The following is a 21,326-nucleotide window of genomic DNA, read 5'->3' as shown; positions in this document are numbered from 1 at the left end:
GAGTAATCAGTGACTCAGGCCTCTGCTTTCTGCCTGTTCTAACCTCCATTACTACACAACCCACATTCTCATTGTGGCAAGTTGGCCACTCTATGAGAAAGAATAAGATTGGAGGTGAGGGGAAAAGCCTATTTTTTCCTTCTTAGGCTTTGCATTATTTACACGGGAAAGTCTGAGACCCAATGACTTTGTCTATGTTATTAGCAAGTTCTGTGTCAAAATAGCAGCCACCCTTATTATAACGGAAAATGGGGACATTGATCATTCAGTGGTAGAATTCTCACGTCCTGTGCAGGAAACCAGGCTTCAATTCTAGGCTAATGGACCTCATGTGTAGCCGCCACCTGTCTGTCAGAGGGGACTTGCATGTTGCTGTGATGCCAAACAGGTTTCAGCAGAGCTTCCAAACTAAGACAAACTAGGAAGAAAGGCCTGCCGATCTGCTTCCAAATTTAAAAAAATGGTCAAGGGACTGAAACAGACATTTCTCCAAAGAAGATAATCAAATGTCCAATAAGTAATGAAAAGATGCTCCATGTTATCTTAGTTACTGGGAAAATAGAAAATCAAAACCACCTGAGATACCACTTCACACCCAGTAGAATGGCTATTATCAGAAAAATGGAAAAGAACAAGTGTTGATGAGTATGCAGACAAACTGAATCCTCATACACTGTGGGTGAGAATGTAAAATCGTATAAGCATTGTGGAAAACAGTTTGGCAGTTCTTCAAAAATGCAAACACTAAATTATTATATGACCCAGACATTCCACTCCCAGGTTGGCAGTTTGAATCCAGCCAAAAGACTAGAAAGCAGGGATTCAAAAAGAGACTTGTATTCCAGTGTTCACTGCAACGTTATTCACAATAGCCAAAAAGTGGAAACAACTCGTGTCCATCAACAGAGGAATAGATTAAAGAATAATAATAATACCATGATATTATTATTCATTCATAACAGAAATTCTGTCCGTGCTTCCACATGGATGAACCCTAAAAACATTAAACTAAGTGAAATCAGTGAGAAACAACAGGGCAAATATTGTACAATATAACTTACATGAAATAAGTAGACGAGGCAAAAGCATAGAGACCAAAGTATTATCAGGGACTTATGGGAAGAGGGAATTGGGAGTTACTGCTTAAGGGGTATTGAGTTTCTGTTTGGAATAATGAAAAAGTTTTGGAATTAGATGGTGGAAATGGACGCACAACATCATTAATGTATTTAATGTCACTGAACTGTACAATTAAAAATGGTTAAAATGGAAAAATTTTCCTTATATATATTTTACCACAACAATATAAAAAAACAAACAAACAGCACTTCAATTAAAATGCAATTTGATAATAATAAGATTAACTTTCTTTTGTGAGCATATACTCCATGGGGTTTGCTAGAATTTATCTAGTACAGAGAATAATTACAAGGGAGATGTCACACCAGGAATTAATATCCAATACTTATCATCCATGTCGTGAAAATGGGATATTCACTGTGGTTTTCTTTCATATTTTTAAAAAGAATATTAAAAAAACAAAAACTAGTAAACCATTTTAAATTGTTTTAGCTTCAGAAGCTCTTAAAACATTTCTGGTAGTAATTTTTAAGATTGAAAACATGCTCATTCAGAGCTTGTGTTTAATGAAGTTAAAGCCATTAAGTAATTAGAAAAGCCTGAACATGTTTAGTTGTCTCTGGTGATGTAAATGATTATTCATATATTTGTTCTTAATATAAAGGGATTATACAAATAATTTTGTTAACTTCCTATTTTTAGAATTCCAGTGGCATAGATTTATCAGGAAGCTAATACTTCAAGATAAAAGTTTGTTCAACAGCTTCATACATTATTCCCTACTTCTGGTGATCAAGCTACTAAGGAAAAAAAAATAATATGTTGACAGTAATAAGACATTTCTGCTTGGCTGCCATTGCCTAGAGCTTTTATTTCAACTTCTTTCTCCTCAGGGAGTTGTCACTAACGTGACAACCAATCGGTGCTTCTGGTTATTAAAGGAGAACCTGACAGCCTCTTTAATCAATCACCTTGCTGTGCAAGAAAGTGGTGGGGATGTTGAGGGGAGAGGTGGAGAATGACCTCCAATCTGAGGTTAGAATACCACTTGCAGAAGGAAAGTGCTGTAAGAATCTATAACCGAGGCTAAGGTTTTAGTAGTCTCCTTCAATTTTTCCTTTATTCTGAAATGACCTTGAACACATATCAGATAATTCAAGTAAACCAGGAGGCAATAGTCCATTTGCTCACAGCTTGTAGGGTGAGAAGCACAGGCATTCAAGGTAGTGCATTTTATTTGTACTGCTTTCCACAGTTTAACCTTAGTTAGCTTCTATATGACTGCATAACTTATAATTTTTCAAAGAAACTGATTTTTTTTTTCCCCCCAAGTACTTTCTTTCTAGTCATGAGACTTGAATTCTGTTTTGACTCTTCATCTGGTTAGGGGCCCTAATCAAGAACTCACAATATCTGTTTACTGCTTGCCCTTGGAAACCTAAATGCTCTTGTCCGGCAGTCATCACTATCCCACTAAATCATTCCTAGAGAATTTGACCCGCTTCAAACCCCAACACGTGTCCCTTTACAGCAGGCTTAGTTTTCTTTATGTTGCACATAGAACACATTTCTATTTCCATTCTGTGTCTTTGCTTTTGCTATCTCCCTAGCTTGCAATGACTTAAACCCTTTTTATTTATTACCTATGCAAAACTTACACTTTCTTCAAAGTCTAACTCAGCCTTTCTAACCTTGAAGTCTCTTCTGACTACTATCAACCCTCAAAAATCAAAACAAACAAACAAAAAACCCAAACCTGTTGCCGTTGGGTCAATTCCAACCCATAGCGACCCTATAGGACAGAGCAGAACTTCCCCATAGCGACCCTATAGGACAGAGCAGAACCAACAGCAGGCTGGTGGTTTTGAACTGCCAACATTTTGGTTAGCAGCCGTAACACTTAACCACTGCGCCATCAACCCTCATAGTAATTATTTTTTCTGAACTACAGAAACTGAACTCAATTTAACAAATGTTCATATGATGGCTTATCTAAGTTTCTTATGATGTTATATATGGCAGTTTTGTCTTGTAAATTTGCAAATTCTTTAAGACTGAGGACTGTGTCCTGGCAACAACACACATTAGAGAATTATGACCCTCCCCATCTTTCCCCAGTGCTCTATCACTCTTTCCTGATTGGCTGATTACCTTCAACTTATGAGTCAGAATCCACAGGATGGCAACGGGTTTGCTTTTTTTAGGTTTACTTAGCAATTTACAAGGGGTCAAAATGCTCTCTCTCCTATATGGTGGACAAGAAGAGGTCTTTTTTTTTTATTAAATATAGTATATTTTAGACATAGCCTTTATAAGATCATTTTGGCATATTTATGTATTTATTTGTATTATTGTTTTTGTTTGCTACTGTTGTGATTCCCTAATATTCCTTAGACTGATTTGTTTTGATTAACTGAAATTCCTCTTCCATTGTTGGCATGCAGTATTTCAGTAACCGGAACATCATAACTCGATTTTTGCTGCTTCTACTAAAAAAAAAAAAAAAATGCATTGCTTGTGGATACTAAGTTGAGATAAGGAGACCTTCTTTGCTCTAATTTTAAGATTCATGATTTAAGCCTCCCAACTTGTTATTCTTCCCTTATCAGGTTTCTGATTACATGAAGTAGTAAGGAGTAAAAAAAATCCTTTTAAATTAAACTGCTGTCTAGCAGGAAGACTTCCTTCTAGGATATACACAATATGACAAAGAAGTCTGTTTAAAAAACATGATTGCCATTTTTCTCTAAATAACATTCTTTAATATAAGAATACATTCCTATTCGCTTTTTTAAAGCAGTTTTTCTGGCAATTAAAAATGGCAATAAGCAAACTCTAGCACCAAGTGCAAAGCTGCCCCAAACTCTGTCATCCTGGTGCCAAACTGAACATAGTCCATGTTGCTTGTTTTTAAAGAAATTAAAGAGATGTTAAAAGTTTGTTTTTTGTTTTTTTATGTAACAAAGCATTACAGAGAGTAGATAATAAAATGTGTAGTGAGTCACAAGTCCTGTTTTTTTGGATAAGAGCTCCAGTTAACAATTTATGTCAGGCATGTCTACAAATAGAAGAGTGATTGGCAGCAGAGTGGCATTTGAAGAGACAAAGGAAACTCATTTGATCAGAAAAATATTACTTATACTTTCAAATGAAGCAATATTTGAACAGGTTGAGTTCCTGGAATTGATTAGCAATTAGTGCAAATAAACAGAAAAACTCTTCAGATAATTAAGTTTTAATTATACTTTTCATCACATCACTATACTGATGTGCTTGTCCATATTAATTTTGTTCTCCTTCTGTCTTCTCTGGTTCCTCACTGTTGTGCTAAATACATTCCCCTTCCCAGCTTCAGACTCAGTACCACAGTGGTTCTCAACATCCTGACAGGCAGGTACAGGTTATGTCAGAGTTCTCACCTCAGAAGTATCCTTCTCTGAAGCCAGTGGCTGAGTTCTGACTGTAGAGTTCCCCGCAGTTCTCTTGTTTCTTGTTTGTTTTAAAATCTGCTGCTTTCTGGGATGGTCTTTGGATACCTACATACCTTCCTTTCTCAAATATGTTGCATATCTCCCTATTAGATTGTTTTTTGGCCTTTGTTTTCCTGCCCTGTAATTCCAACAAACAATAGTTCTTCTCTAGTACTAGATCACTCCTCTGAAGGTGTTTTCTTAATCATAATCCCAAACCTGGGACTCTGTCCCTTGGTGCAGACATTCACGTTATTTGTAGGCACCGATGGGTACCTGGATGGCTTGCTTCTAAGTTCTGCTTTCCTGATTTAACCTCTACTTCTGGAATTATGGAGCTCTGGTGGCGCAGTGGTTAACAGCTTGGCTGCTAACCAAAAGGCTGGCAGTTTGAAGCTACCAGCTGCTCCTTGGAAACCCTGTGGGGTAGTTCTACTCTGTCCTGTAGGGTCACTGTGAGTTGGAATCGACTCAGTGGCAACAGATTTGGTTTTTTTGGTTTCTGGAATTATGGGTGGCACAAACAGTTTGTGCTTTTCTACTAACCTATTGGTTGGCAGTTCAGTTCGAACCCATCCAGCAGCATTGCAGAAGAAAGACCTGGAAATCTACTTTTGTAAAGATTACAGCCAAGAAAATCCTATGGGGTTGAGAAGTTAGAGGGTTGACATGTTGTGGGGTTGTTAAGCAGTGTCATAAAATAATATGTATACTACTGTTTCAGGAGAAACTATTTGTTATGTAAGCCTTCACCTGAAGTACAATGAAAAAAAAAAAAAAAAGATAGGTTATGAAAAAAAGAAAATTCTATGGAGCAGTTCTACTCCATGAGTTGGAATCGACTCCACAGCAACTTTCTTTTAAAAATGGAATTATGAGACCTTGAGTGGTATAAACATTAATGCACTTCACTGCTAACTGAAAGGTTGGAGATTCCAGCCCACACAGAGGTGCTCTGGCAGAAAGTCCTGGCAATCTACATCTCAAATATCAACCATTGAAAACCTTATGGAGCATATTTCTACTCTGTCACACAAAGATAGAGTCTCTATGAGTTGGAATTGACTTGAAGTGATTTTTTTTTTAAATTTTGTTTTGATTTTTAATCGAATTATGTCAGAGACCCTTGAGCTACTTTATTCTCTGTGATGATCTATGTCACCTTTAGCTACTTCCTACTGGTCAGTGGAAAAATACTAGAACACATTTTTTTAATAAAAAGGGGGTAAATACACATGTGGATGGAGGAACTAAAGAACTATAGAGAAGATTGACTTTGATTTACTAGGCACCTTCCTCAGGGAAGGTAAAATGATGAAATTTTCTTTCAGGAGTGAGTCAGCTGCCTCCTCACTCTCCTCAAGGGTGTCTCCTCAAAAACATAATTGACCCCAATAAGAGGCCTGATATTTTGATTTTACAATAAGTTTGTAGTACCTTCCGACTCTTAGAACAGCAAACACGTACACTGCAAATTAACTCTCTAAGGAGGTAAACAGAAGAAAATCACAAGGTGTGTCTATTCGTCTCTCACGGAGATAAGAGAAGTTTTTATTGTTCTTTCTTCCACTTTTCTTGTATAAATTTGTGTGAATTCTGTTCATATTCTGCAGTCATTTTTGTTGTAGCCCATATGAATGTAAATTTGATAATGCTTGTTATTGTTGCAGCCACTGTGTCAGTCGGTCTCGTTGAGGGTCTTCCCCTCTTTCCCTGACCCTCTACTTTACCAAGCATGATGTCCTTCTCCAGGGACTGATCCCTCCTGATGACATGTCCAAAGTATGTAAGATGTAATCTCGCCATCCTCCCTTCTAAGAAACATTCTAATTGTACTTCTTCCAAGACAGATTTGTTCTTTCTTTTGGCAGTCCATTAGTTCATTTGTTCATTCAATATTCTTCGCCAACACCACAATTCAAAGGTGTCAATTCTTCTTCAGTCTTCTTCATTCACTGTCCAGCTTTCACATGCATATGTGGCAGCTGAAAACACCATGGCTTGGGTCAGGTGCACCTTAATCTTCGAGGTGTCATCTTTGCTTTTCAACACTTTAAAGAGGTCTTTTGCAGCAGATTTGCCAAATGCACTGCATCTTTTGATTTCTTAACTGCTGCTTCCATGGGTGTAGATTTTAGATCCAAGTACAATGAAATCCCTGACAACTTGACTATTTTCTCCATTTATCATCATGTTGCTTATTGGTCCAGTTGTGAAGATACTTGTTTTCCTAATGTTGAGGTGTAATGCATAGTGAAGGCTGTAGTCTTTTATCTTCATCAGTAAGTGCTTCAAGTCCTCTTTACTTTCAGCAAGCAAGATTGTGTCATCTGCATAATGCAGGTTGTTAGTGAGTCTTCCTCCAATCCTGATGACCCGTTCTTCTTCATATAGTCCAGCTTCTTAGATTATTTGCTCAGCATACAGATTGAATAGGTATGGTGAAAGGATACAACCCCGACGCACACCTTTCTTGACTTAGCAAGCAGCATCCCCTTGTTCTGCTCGAACCACTGCCTCTTGATCTATGTACAGGTTCCTCATGAGCACAATTATGTGTTCTGGAATCCCCATTCTTCTCAATGTTATCCATAATTTGTTATGATCCACAAAGTCAAATGCCTTTGCATAGTCAATAAAACACAGGTAAACATCATTCTGGTATTCTTTGCTTTCAGCCAGGATCCATCTGACATCAGCAATGATGTCCCTGGTTCCTGCTTACTCAATATTAAATGGCTTTCTCTTCTTTATTGGTATAGAAGGGTCATTTGTAGGCAAGATTGCTTTATTTCACCAACAACTATATCATAGAAAATTTAAAGATTTTCTAATTAAAGAAACATACAAAATATGTAAATTATATAAACTGTTTAGTTGTAATTATTTTATTCTGTGACTATGTAAAGCTGGAAACCCTGGTGGCACAGTGGTTAAGAGCTATGGCTGCTAACCAAAAGGTCAGCAGTTTGAATCTACCAGGTGCTCCTTGGAAACTCTATAGGGCAGTTCTACTCTGTCCTATAGGGTCGCTGTGAGTCGGAATTGACTTGTCAGCAACAGGTTTTTTTTTTTTTTTTTTTATGTAAAGCTATTTTGTATTTTTTAAAACTTGTTGGGAAGAAATGTGTGCTTCAGTGAAAACCTGCGTTTTCTATAGCACACCTTTCCATGTTATCTGATTCTGATTCATGGGAGCTATTTGGTAACTGTAAATTATAGATAACTGATAGTAATGCAAAATAGTTATTATCTATAGACATGCAAATTATTTTTAATCTGGTGAAGAATAATCCTCCCCCATCCCCAATTGGGGAGGGAAACAGTTTTATCTCTATTTTTACATTCACTTCATATTCATAATCTAGAAATAGGTCTGTTGCTTGGATTCTTCTTTGAACTCATTGTAGCACCTCACCAGTTTCCTCATTAAGGAGTAAAATAAAATCTTTAATACATATTCATTTTTATATCTATATGGGAATCATGATTTTACTTTTTTTGTGAAAATTATTTTTTAACAGCAGGTAGAATGACCTTGTATAAGTATAAATTACTTAATTTACCTGATCCTCATATAAGAATTGGAAACAATCAAATCTACCTCTTAGGATTGCCTTATTGAATAAATAAAATAACAAAGCCAAAGGATAAGTTCATTGCCCATGGTTAAGTACATAATGGATGCTCAACAAGTATTACTCCCTTCCCATTCTTCCTATTGGGTTTTGCTTATTTTATCATGGAAATTGTTGTTTATCCTAATAGATTATGAAACTCTTCATAGAAAACTTAACTATATTAAGGTCAGAAGAAGATATTTGTTTAAGTTACTGCTGGAAGCCAGCAAGTCAATTTTGACTCGTAGTGACCCCATGTGACAGAGTAGAACTGCCACATAAGGTTTTCTTGGCTGTAATCTTTATGGGCGCATATTGCCAGATCTTTCTCCCACAGAGCCGTGAGTGGGTTCAAATACCAACCCTTTGGTTAGCAGCCAAGTGTTTAACCATTGTGCCACCAGGGCAACTTTTTTTTAGTTTCAGTGAGTCATGCTTTAAAAAGAATATTCACAAACTAGAGCTCCTTCAAGGAGCCCTGGTGGTACAGTGGTTAAAGCACTCTGCTGCTAATCAAAAGGTTGGCGGTTAGAACCCAGCAGCTGCTCCTTGGGGGAAAGATGAGGCAGTCTGCTTCTGTAAAGATTATAGCTTTAAAACCCTATGGGGCAGTTCTACTGTGTCCTATAGGGTCGCTATGAGTTGGAATCGACTCAAGGGAGGGCAGTGGGTTTTTTTTTTGGTTTAGAGTTCCTTCCTACTTAATACTTTCACCTGCTTAAGAAACCAACTCCACCCCTTTTACTCTGAGAAGCCTTTCCAGCCCACTTTCATCCATATAATTGTTCCTATTCCTTAAATTTTAAAACACGTTTTGTCTCCATCTTTAATTTGGCATTAATTATACTAAAGTCTTACGTTAATTTTCAAGTATACACATCATACCCTAGATCAGACCCTAAAGTATTTTAAAAGCACGGTCATATTCTAATCCTCTGTATCTCATAGGACCTGACACAGTATTTTTATCAATTGAGAAAATGTCTTCTGGAAATTTAGCGTCTACTTCCCTAACATTTCCCTTTGGTCCTACATTCTACTCCAGATTTAAGATAAAAAAAAAAAAATCAGTTGCCGTAGAGTCGATGCCGACTCATAGCAACCCTATAGGACAGAGTAGAACTGCCCCATAGGGTATCCAAGGAGAGGCTGCTAGATTCAAACTGCTGACCTTTTGGTTAGCAGCCAAGTTCTTAACCACTGTGCCACCAGGACTCCGAGATATAGTCACAGAATTAATATATAGTCACAGAAAATGTTTCGGAGATATCCACTGTATTTCATCAACTAGTCCCTTTGCTAGATACAACATAGAAGAGAAGACTATTAACATGCAGAGATGTGAATGAAATCATTTCTTACTGGAGCCTTTCATAATTTAAGGAACAATATAAGACTTTAAGATAAGCAAAGGAGATTACTGGATATACTTCAGTGGAATATTAAAGCCTCTGAGGATTATCTGATCCTATAGAATACTCACATTTGTCTTCTTTAGGCTATTTTACAACTCTGTAGAGAGTAAACTAAATTGTAGAGAACAGGTGGCAACATAAATGAATTCTGTTGAGTGTCAGGATAATCTTCACCCTCCTGTGTAAAATTCAGTTTTTCGTCCATTTGCACGTTCATTTCAACATCCCTGCCAATTTTCCTTTAAACCTGTTGTAACATCTGCCCCTTTCATTTAATTAATGAGTTAAATAATATCTTTGACAAATGTTTATTTTAGATTTCTATGCAAGTCATGGTTTTTACTTGTTTTGAAAACCATCTTTTAACAATACTAGCTAGTTTCCCAACAATTGTTTACTGCTTATAAATATGTAGTATCCAGTAAAAACTGGTTATTAATCACCTCAAGCATATTTTGTTTATCGTAGTTCTTGTGTTTGCTGGCCACTTGACAATTTCCCTGGTCCACAGCAGATATATGAAGCTGAATAATTTAATTCAGTTAATCCTTCTTCTTGTTATTGTTAGGTGCTGTCGAGTTGAACTGCCCCATAGACTTTTCTTGGCTGTAATCTTTATGGGAGCAGATAGCCAGGTCTTTCTTCCATGGATCCATTGGGTAAGTTTGAACTGCTGATCTTTCAGTTAGCAGCCAAGGGCTTAACGGTTGCACCACCAGATCTCCTTAGTCTATGTCCTTAGTAGCTAAGAAAAGGATTGTGGGAGAGTTTAAAGTAGTTAATTAAATATCTCCTGGATCATGTCTAGATCTTTAACCATGAGTGCTTTTCAATACACAATAATCTGGACAGCCACTGTGGATTTCGGTTACCCATTCTGTTTTTGGCTAGTGCCTAGACACTCTCTTACGCTGGATGTTCTAAAAATATTGCTACCTTTCTTTCTTGCTCAAAATTCTTAAGTGACAACAATAACAAAAAATAAAGATAAGCTTTCTCATCCTGACATTCAACATCCCAGTCTCAGCCTGTCTTTTCTGTCTTATCTTTAACCACATTTACTATGTATTGTGCATGTACTAAATTTTTTCATCCTGCATGCCATAATCCATTTCCTAGTATGACTCTTGACGCCACCCTTTCTTCCTTAATTTTCTTAGGATCTAGTTTCACTTAGGAACCCTGGTGGTGCAGTGGTTAAGAGCTTAGCTGTTAACCAAAAGGTTGGCAGTTTGAATCTACCATTTGATCCTTGGAAATCCCGTGGGGCAGTTCTACTATGTCCTATGGGGTCGCTATGAGTCAGAATCTACTCCACCGCAATTTTTTTTTTTTTTTTTTAGTTTCACTTATCCTTCCTACTCCAGTTTAAATCATACTTCTACTACTGTATCTCTCGTCTGAGTTAATCTATCTCATACCTGAGCCTAGGGAAAATTCTCTATAGACTTTTCATATTGCTAATCACTCATGGAATAATGAAATCCTCCAGGAAACCCTAGGACAGCTTATTTTTCTCTCTTAGTTAAGATAGGTGCTTAATAAATAATATTGATTAAGTGGAACAGTGAAAGAGTAGCTGTAACAATATTCCACTATATAATTTAATTCTAGATTTCTAGTCAGAAACGGTCCGATAATAAAGCATGCAACAGAAGAAATTAGTTAAAGGGGTAGCTACTAACCAAAAGGTCAGCGAGGCGGTTCCAAACCACCAGTCTGCTTCCAGAGAGGTTGACAGCCTTGGAAACCCTATGGGGTTGCTGTGAGTCGGCATCGACTGTGCGACAGTGGGTTTGGTTTTTTGGTTTATTGTGACTAAAGGGCAGCTTCGCTAGGAAATCAGTGGAATTTACTCCAGTAACTAATTTTTTCCTCCATACAAGTTTCCTTACCATGTTTAAAATTGAACTCTTAATTTTTATTCCCTCTCATGCTATAGCAACTTGAATCACTCACTTGCTCAAATTTAAACACTAGGAGTCGTCCTTGAATCCCTCCTTTATTTTATAATCTTCATCAATTTCACCAACAAATCCTACTTGCTGTACCTGAGAAATATAGCTAGAAAAGGATTATTTCTCAAGTCCTCCACTGCTAACATCCTAGTCCACATCACTATCAATTATCTCTTGAAGTAAAATCCCGCCGTTTGGTCCTCCTACTTCTACTTTGTCATGTTATTATCTATTTTTTTTCCCATATCAGGCAGATCATTATAATAAGTGTCATCTCCTGCCACCTTAATACTCTCAACTCCATATCACCATTCAATGTTCTTACTAAGATCTACAAGGCCCTATACAACAGTGACCTTGGATAAATCTCTGACCCCAATTTTTAATGCTCCCTTCTCACTCACTGTGCCCAAACCTTGTGACCTCCTTAATGATTTCCGAATGTGTCAATCTCACTCCTCCCTCCAGACTTTATGTTTATTCTTCCTTCTACTTGGAATATTCTTCCCAAGATACTTCCATGGTTCATAATCATCACTGACTACCAGGTACAAAAGAAGTATCGGCTACTGATTGAACAAATAACTCGTAGGTGCTTATTTTATGCTACTCATTGTCCCTTGTCACTGAGAATGAAAATCTCTAAGCATTTATGGTGTGGTGATGGAGATGTTATGCAAATAATTAGAAAGGGAAGATAATGAGAGAAAAGCTGTAAAACAATTTGATGAGGTGCTTTAGGATTTAAATTTTAATAGAGAAATTTAGGTAAGCTTTATGAAAGGTAAGGAGCCCTGGTTGCACAGTAGTTAAAGCACTCGGTTGCTAACTGAAAAGTCATTAGTTCAAACCTACCAGCTGCTCTGCAGAGGAAAGATATGGCAGTCTGCTTCTGAAAGATTACAGCCTTGGAAACCCTATAGGGCAGTTCTACTCTGTCCTATAGTGTCCCTATGAGTAGGAATCAACTCAAAAGCAATGAGTTTTTTTGTATGTTTTTATTTTAGTAATGAAAGATACATTTGTACTGTTTGGGACATTTAATCTGCAATTATATAACTTCTCTCTGTGATCATAAAGTGTTCTGGAGAACTTTGCTAGATATATTGCTACCCAGTAAGGCATGAACACATTATGCATTCAAGCAGCATATTAGCAGTAAATTTTCAACATATTTCTGTTTGATCCCACATTCAACCATTAGTAAGCTCCTTGATGGACTAAGTTTTGGAAAGAGCTATAAGCTGTTAAATTAATGTTTATCTGAGTATTCTAAGAAATTTTGAGTTCTGGCTTTTTTAAATCAAATGTATGTTTCTTTTTCACTCATACAGAACTTCACCAATGTACAGTACTTGAGAAAACAGGAAACCCATCTTTAAAATATGTCTTGTGAATATCATCATACGGTCCTTAAAAATCAGATCATGGCCCCCAACAGATGTCTATCAGATTTCTTTTTGCTCTGAAATGGACACTTATGAAAGTCATATGTACATAGTTGCCCAAGTATTATATTTGTATTTGGTAATTATAATAAACATATTTGAATTGTATGGTACCCCATGATGTCAACAGAGCCCTGATGGCATGGTGGTTAAGTGGTGAGCTGCTAACCAAAAGGTCAGCAGTTTGAATCCACCAGCTGGTCCTTGGAAACCCTATGGGGGCAGTTCTGCTCTGCCCTATAGGGTCACTATGAGTTGGAATCTACTCTCTGGCAATGGGTATGGCGTCAACATGGTAATTAAAACTGTAGACTTGGTTGTCAGGATGCCTAAGTTTGAATCCTGGCTCTTCCATTCTTAACTATCTGTGGAACTTTGAGCAATTGTCTTAACTCTGAGCTTCAGCTCCTTATCTGTAAAATAATAATGATAATAGTGTTTGTCTCCTGGGCATTTTCTTAGGTACAAGTGAGATAATGCAATTATAGTCTTAGGTAAATGCCTTGTGTATATTGCATACTCAATAAACATTTGTGACTTTGTTAAAACTGTTGTTATTATTTTTATAACACTTACCATGTTACTTAGGACAGAAAAATGAACTAGTTATTGACAAATAGGAGATACTTCCATTACTGCTAACATTTGATTTTTCAGTTTTTGTGATATGTTTTCTCTCAAGAATGGTCATTTGGAATGAGATAATCATTGTTACATTTGAGCTTCATTTGACCATAGAAGAAAAAGTGGTTTAATTTTAATGGCACTATGAAGTGATGAACATAGGAGCGGCAGCTTGAAGAAATAGTCATTTGAAGAGGTTAAAAAATGAGTTAAGACACTGTGGGAGACAGTGAACCAGAATCATTCTATACGTAATGTAGATTGACATTTTACTTGCATTGTCATAATGTGCAGAAGACCTGTTGCATAGCTAAAATCAACCTTATTTGTCCTTTAAAGAGCAGGGAAAATAGATAATGAAAATACTCTTATCTACAAGGAAATACCTGTGCTATTTAAAGAGTAGATAGTAGTTTTTCTTTTAAAAAATAAAGGGCTTTGGATATCAAGAATCTAAACTGATTATGCCTTTGCAAGTGAAAAAAAACAGGAGATGTGGAGAAAATTACCTATAAATCTAAGAGCTTTCTTGAATACCTTTCTAGATTTTCTTTTCCCAAAGAACTTTGCTTCATTTGTGTTGGTATTATGTTCAAAGCTTAGGATAGCTGGTGTCTCTTTACAACTCCTTAGAGTTCCATTAATATTACAAGAGTTACATTACTGGTCTCACAATTGTTTTAATTTATTTGTAACCTAAAGGCCTTGCTAAGCAACAATTTTTGCTAAGTATACTTAAGATAGCTTAGTGTTATAATCAAATGTGACTTACAATAGAGAAAATCTGATTCATTTATGAATATATACATGATGCTACTACTTTTTAGCCATAAAAATGAGCATTCACTAAAATAATGCCTAATATTTGAAAAGCATTTTATAATTTACAGTGTTCTCACATTCCTTTCCTTACTTTTATTTTCCGACTGCAGAAAAAGGCATCTCTCCCAACCCCTAGGAGTTCTTGCTCCGCCCTTAAAACAGAAAACTCTGTTGTAAGCTCTCAAGAAATAGTCAGAGAAGATATTCTATTCTTCCTTCCATTTCTCACAGAAGGAGATCATTTATCTAAATGATAAGAATGAAGGAAAATATTTGAGCTCCTGCTGCTCCAGCCTCCAGCTAATACTCTTTAGCTGGAACTGATCTAGTTACTAGATACTATAACCTTACTGATTTGAAACAGCAATGATCCATTATGCTCACTGATTCTATGGTCATGGTTTTTTTCTGCTCCACAAGGCCTGGGGTCTCAGCTGGCAAGTATTGAAGGGTTGGAGGTGATTTGTATGTCTGCAAGCTTTTTTGCTCACATTTTTAGCTCCTGTGCAATGATGACTTTAAAGCTGAGTTCAGCTGGGACTGTTGACTAGGGTGTCTATGCTTAGCCTCTGTGTGTGGATTGGGCTTCTCAGAGCATAGTGGCCTCAAGATAGCTAGAATTTTTCATGGTGTCTCAGGCCTCCAAAAACCACTTTCCAGTGAACAAGGTAGATGCTGTATGACCTTTTATGACCTAGCTTCTGAAGCCATAAACATGACCAGGCTGCTCTTAATCCAACAGAAGAATACATAGACTACACTTGTTGATGGGATGAGTGTCAAAAATACTGTCACCGTGTTTTAAAATCTACCTTTGAGTGCAACGTGCTAAATTCTGATGAGTTGGCCAGGTAAATGTCTACTCTGCAGACCCAATATTCCCTAAGAGTGAGTTTCAAGGTCTAGTTTGAGGATGAGGAGTAAGAAATAGTAGAAAGTCTAATTCAGTTTTCAGTTCAGATCATGTTTTCCAATTAAGCTTCATTATCAAGTGAGAATATAGTGCATCTTTCAATAGAACTGTTTACAGGACAGTGTGATTAACTGGCACCTCTCAAGTCTCACCAATTTCCCACCAAAGGCAGTACTTAATCTCTTTTACTGATGTGGAAAGTGGTTAATCAATGGCTGTACAGTTTCTAGGTGATCATACAGGAAGATAATTACCTTGTTCTGGCTACTTGGGCCCTTTCTGTTTAATACTCTCTGCTGTCTTTGTTAAGTGTCTATACATTTTATTAATATTACACTCATCAAGGATTTCCTGAGAGTTTCCTATCTCACCATCACTAACCTTTCCAATCAGGGAACCAGTGTACTGCACTCATTCAGTCAAGTAATAGTGATTGTCACCTTTCAGCCAAAGATTAGACAGGTCTATAAAACAAACAATAACATATGTGCTTCTTAGTTATGAGACCAAAAGCAATGACGAGAATGCAAGGAAGAACAGAAAAAATGAACAGATGGAAACGGGGAATTGGGGTGGGGAAGGTGAGAGTGTTGACACATTGTGAGGATTGCAACCAACATCACAAAACAATTTGTGTATAAATTGTTGAATGAGAAACTAATTTTCTCTGTAAAGTTTCACATAAAGCAATTAAAAAAAAAAGAAAAATAGTGACTGATGACCTGCAACCAGCCAGAAAAGCACTGTCTCGCTCCACTTAAGAAGTTTCTTCTACCATATTTTTGTATTGTTTTCATGACCTGGTCCTTTGAAATATAAAGAAATATGGAAATACTTCATAGGTTAGTCCAGGATTGACTGTCCTAATAAGTTTAACAGCTGTCTAGGCATTCAGTCTATAAGCAGAAATGAAGCATCACAGATGAAATAAAGAAAAATAGTAGCAATTAACTGAGATTTTACATATGACTCTTAATTGTAGAAATGCTAAGTGTTCCTGATCTTATATCCTAGAAGAGTATACGTGTAAGTATTCATATGTGGGGGGCAATAAAAACTGCAGCTGGTAAACTCTCTGTATTAAGTATTGTGATGTCTCTATGGAGGTTGAATCATGAAGCCATTGGCCATTCCACTAAACCTGAGGTTGATCCCCTAGCGTCTCTTGACCTGTATACTCTCAGTTGGCAGAAATTCTGAAACTAGATTATTCATGGAATAGAGTTACTATAAAAAGACGTTTTATACTGTATAAATTTAAAACTCTTTAATTTGCTTCCTAAAAAGTTGTTTGGTTTTGAAAAACATAAAATAAAACCGAGAAACAAAGAAGAACTTCAGTATGGTGGCATATATTTTATCTTAATTGTTCAGAAAATTGACTCTTTTTGGTTAAAGGAAATAAATTACTAAGTCATTAATTTGGTGTATGGAAATTTTTAATACATTTCCATCCATCGTTAATTAATAGATTTTGATTAAATAGTTAAAGGCTATCCATGAGGATGGACACCAACTAATTAGTTTATGCACAACATCCACAATTCTCCCCAGGTCTTTCTTAAAGAAAATGTCCATCTTCCTTGCAGAGGTTTTGAATGCATGTGGGATAAGAAGGAGAGGAGAAAGAGATGTCTCAAGTTAAAAACAATATTAATTTTTTTCTGCCTTACTCAAATATACTTACATGCTTTGAGAAGAAAATATATTTATTCCTCTTTGGCAAAACAAACATGTAATAGGCTGTATAATTTTAAACTGTGTATCTCGTAGCATAACTAATTTTATATTTTATTAATTGAATTAAAAAGATATAGCAGTGATTTTAACCCAAAAAAATTACAGTTAAAATAAGATCTATACAGCCTGGTTAACTTTTAGAGAATCCAATCTTGGTTTTTAAAAAATCACTTTTTGAAAAGTTTTGTTCTTTAATTTTTCTTAAGATACAATTTTAAAGAGTAGCAGTCCAGGGTAGGTATCAGAGGAGAAGAGCTATTTCTCAGTGTGAAAATTATCACAATACTTTCTGAACTCCCCTTTAATCTAGGGATTTATTTTTTTATTAATCCTCGTATTTATAACTGCTAATGATCATCATCTCTTCCTGAAAATTTTCATCTAGTATTGTTACCTTCAGTCTGAAGAACTTATTTTACCACATCTCAGTTCAAATCTACCACCAGCTCCTTGGAAACCCTAAGGAGCAGTTCTACTCTGCCCTATAGGGTCTCTATGAGTTGGAATCGACTCGACAGCAACGGGTTTTTTGTAGTCAAAATCTACTGCTTACAAATTATTTAAGATATTGGCTAAAGAAGTCTTTATTTTACCTTCATTCTTGAAGAATATGTCATTAGATACAGAATTCTGGAATTAAAGATTTTTCTTTCTTTCTGCCCTTCACTATGTGTTCTACTGTATTCTGGTCTTCATTGTTTCTGATGAGAAGCTAGCAATCACTGGAATGATTGTTCCCCATGATGTAAAGCATTGTTTTTCTTGAGTTACATACTGCTGGATTTTCAACATCTACGCCAAGGCTTGGCATATAAAAAGTGCTTCAAAAATATTTCTGGATTATTGCATTAATGAATGATAGATGATAGAAAAAGGCAATCAACAGTGGCACATGTTGTGTTTTCTAAGCCTTTGAAAGTCCTAGTCCTCTCCTGTGCCATGGGACATGAATGTTTTGAAAACAAGCAGAGGAGGAAAAGAAAAAAAAAAAGAATCAGAAAACATCTGAATTAGGAAGCATGGAATGAAGAAAAGTTGAGGTAGTATAAATAAATAAATACTCTTTTTGCTTTGACATTAGTTACTGGGAAAGATAAAATTTCTGGTTCTGAATTAGAGTGGTTTCACACAGTGATATTTTACTTTTCTTTTCTGTTCTCTTCTTTAGCAGACTAGTTCAATGAAAAATCTCGATTGCAATTAGCCATATCGCTACTAAATCCTTGTGTCTCACTGTGATTAAGTGACTTCCATTAGGTTACTTCAAAAACAAAAACAAAAAACCTGCACATATTCCTTTTGTAATAGTTGCTAAATATAGAGACTACAATAGGTCCACTGCGCTGAACAATGAGTGAAATTACAAAAATTATTATATAGTGACAGACAAAACAATCTCCTATTCTCAAGGGAAGACTGGCTTCTGTTTATAGGAGTCATGTGCTCTTAAACTGACACGGGGATTACTATCAGTTGAATTTTGAGTTTACTGGTACGTATGGAACGTTCAAGTATTTTGTCATTTTACAAATACACTGTTTTTAAATTTTATCCTTGTAATAATGCCATTTATCATCTAGGCCAAGAAGTTTGGAAGACAGCTACCTGGCCAACAGAGTGAAAGAGATCCATATCCATGCCCATTCCAAAGAAAGGTGATCCAATGGAATGCAGAAATTATTAAATGATATCATTAACATAACATGAAGCAAAATTTTACTGAAGATAATTCAAAAACCCCTATAGCCATACATTGACAGAGAACTGCCAGAAATTCAAGCTGGATTCGAAAGGGGATATGGAATCAGGGATATCATTGCTGATGTCTGATGGATCTTAGCTGAAAGCAGAAAATACCAGAAAGGTGTTCACTTTTTTTTTTTTTTTGATTTTTACAAAGACATTCGACTGTGTGGATCATAACAAATCATAGATAACACTGGGAATAATGGGAATTCCAGAACGTTTAATTGTGCTCATGCAGAACCTATACATAGACCAAGAGGCAGTTGTTCAAACAGAACAAGGGGATACTGTTTGGTTTACAGTCAGGAAAGGTGTGCATCAGGGTTACAACCTTTCACCCTACATATGCATCCATATGCTGAGCAAACAATATGAGAAATTAGACTACATAAAGAAGAACGCGATATCAGGATTGGAGGAAAACTCATTAACAACTTGCGTTAGGCAGATGATACAACCTTGCTTGCTGAAAGTGAAGAGGACTTGAAGCACTTACTGATGAAGATCAAAGACTACAGCCTTCAGCAGGAGCTACATTTCAACGCAAAGAAAACAAAAATCCTCACAACTGGATCAATAGGCAACATCATTATAAACAGAGAAAAGACTGAAGTTGTCAGGGATTTCATTTCTTTTGGGACAACAATCAATACCCATGGAAGCAGCAGTCAAGAATCAAACAACATATTGCACTGGGCAAATCTGCTGCAAAAGACCTCTTTAAAGTGTTAAAAAGCAAAGATGTCATTTTGATGACTAAGGTACACCTGACTTAAGATAGCGTATTTTCATCTCCTCATATGTATGCAAAAGCTGGGCAGTGAATAAGGAAGACAGAAGAAGAAATGACACATTTGAAGTATGGTGTTGGCAAAGAATATTGAATATATCATGTGCTGCCAGAAGAACAAACAAATCTGTCATGGAAGAAATATAGCCAGAATGTTTCTTAGAAGCAAGGATAATGAGACTTTGGCTTACTTTACACGTGTTATCAGGAGGGATCAGTCCCTGGAGAAGGACTACATGCTTGGTAAAGCAGAGGCCCAGAGAAAGAGAGGAAGACCTTCAAGGAGATGTATTGACACAATGGCTGCAACAATGGGCTCAAGCATAGCAAAGATTGTGACGATGGTGCAGGACTGGACAACGTCTTGTTCTGTTGTACGTAGGGTAGCTATGAGTCAGAACTGACTCGACGGTACCTGACAACAACAATAATGCCATGGTATTTGCAAAGCATATTAACACGTTCTATTTTTTCTTCCAAAATCTTGGTCAGTTCAAGCTAGTTACTTGAGCACCAGTATTAAGATGTTTTAGTAAATGAAAATGATTGCTATTTATTATTTATTTATTGTAAAATAACTTCTTCAGTGGTTGCTTGGCATTGGGTATTCTAAGACCTATTTTGCAATTGCATATATTTGTTAAGGTATTTGAATTTAAAATCATGGTCCACGTTATTAAGTTCAGTGGTTAGTTATTGACAGAGTTTGATTTTCATCTTCAGGAATTTAAAAGTTAAGACATTTTTCCTGTAGATTTGCAATGACGGAAAGAGATATGTGGCCTATAAGAATACTACTATTTGGCAGACCAAATAATCAAAAGAAGGTCACTGCTTCTTTTTCTACATTTGTTTTCTAAAGTCCAAGTAAGGAATTGGATCATATTTCCCAGAGATTGCCACCCCAATGCATCCCATCCAACATGCTCTTTTTATAATGTGAAATTGACACTCCTTCCATAGAATACTGGTGTCTTTCTATCCTCCCTTTGAAACTGAGCTGACTTTTTTGACTGCCTTGACCAAAACAGTATGGAAGCAATTGTTGAGGCTGTATTATTAAATCGCCGTACACTTCCACATTTTTTCTCTTGGGACATTCACTATTAAAACCTAGCCAGCATAAAGAGGCCAAAAGACCACATGTAGGTGTTTCAACTGGAATCCTCTGCCAACAGCTACCATTAATCACCAAACATGCATGAATGAGCCTTAAGATGATTCTAACCCTTAGAAAATGTCATCGCTAGCGTTTGAACCACTGCTGTTGATGCTGCATGGAAAAGATCAGAGCTTTCTCTACTGAGTCCTGTCTAAATTAATTACAAATTTATGAGCAAAGTAAATTACTGTTGTTATTTTAAGCCACTTAGTTTGGGATGGTGTTTTATGCAGTAATAGATAACCAGCACAGATACTATTATTTGATTTTAGAATATAATGGATGCAGATTCTTTCTTTTTAGATTTGTTTTCTAGCATTTAAGTATGGACTGTAAGAAAATCTGGTGAATATATTCTTTCCTTGGACAATGCACATAACCATAATTAATTTGGAGAAAATGTATATGTCTATGTCCACAGAATATTACAACCCAAATGTTAAGGAAAATAAATCCTACTTTAGAGTTGTTCCTGTATTTATCTTAACAGATTTTAGGACATTAATTTAAATTCAAACGGAAATTAGTAACATTCTCT

The sequence above is a fragment of the Trichechus manatus genome, unplaced genomic scaffold, assembly GCF_000243295.1.
Source record: "Trichechus manatus latirostris isolate Lorelei unplaced genomic scaffold, TriManLat1.0 scaffold00331, whole genome shotgun sequence".
Lineage (NCBI taxonomy): Eukaryota > Metazoa > Chordata > Mammalia > Sirenia > Trichechidae > Trichechus > Trichechus manatus.
This window is presented reverse-complemented; position numbering follows the sequence as displayed.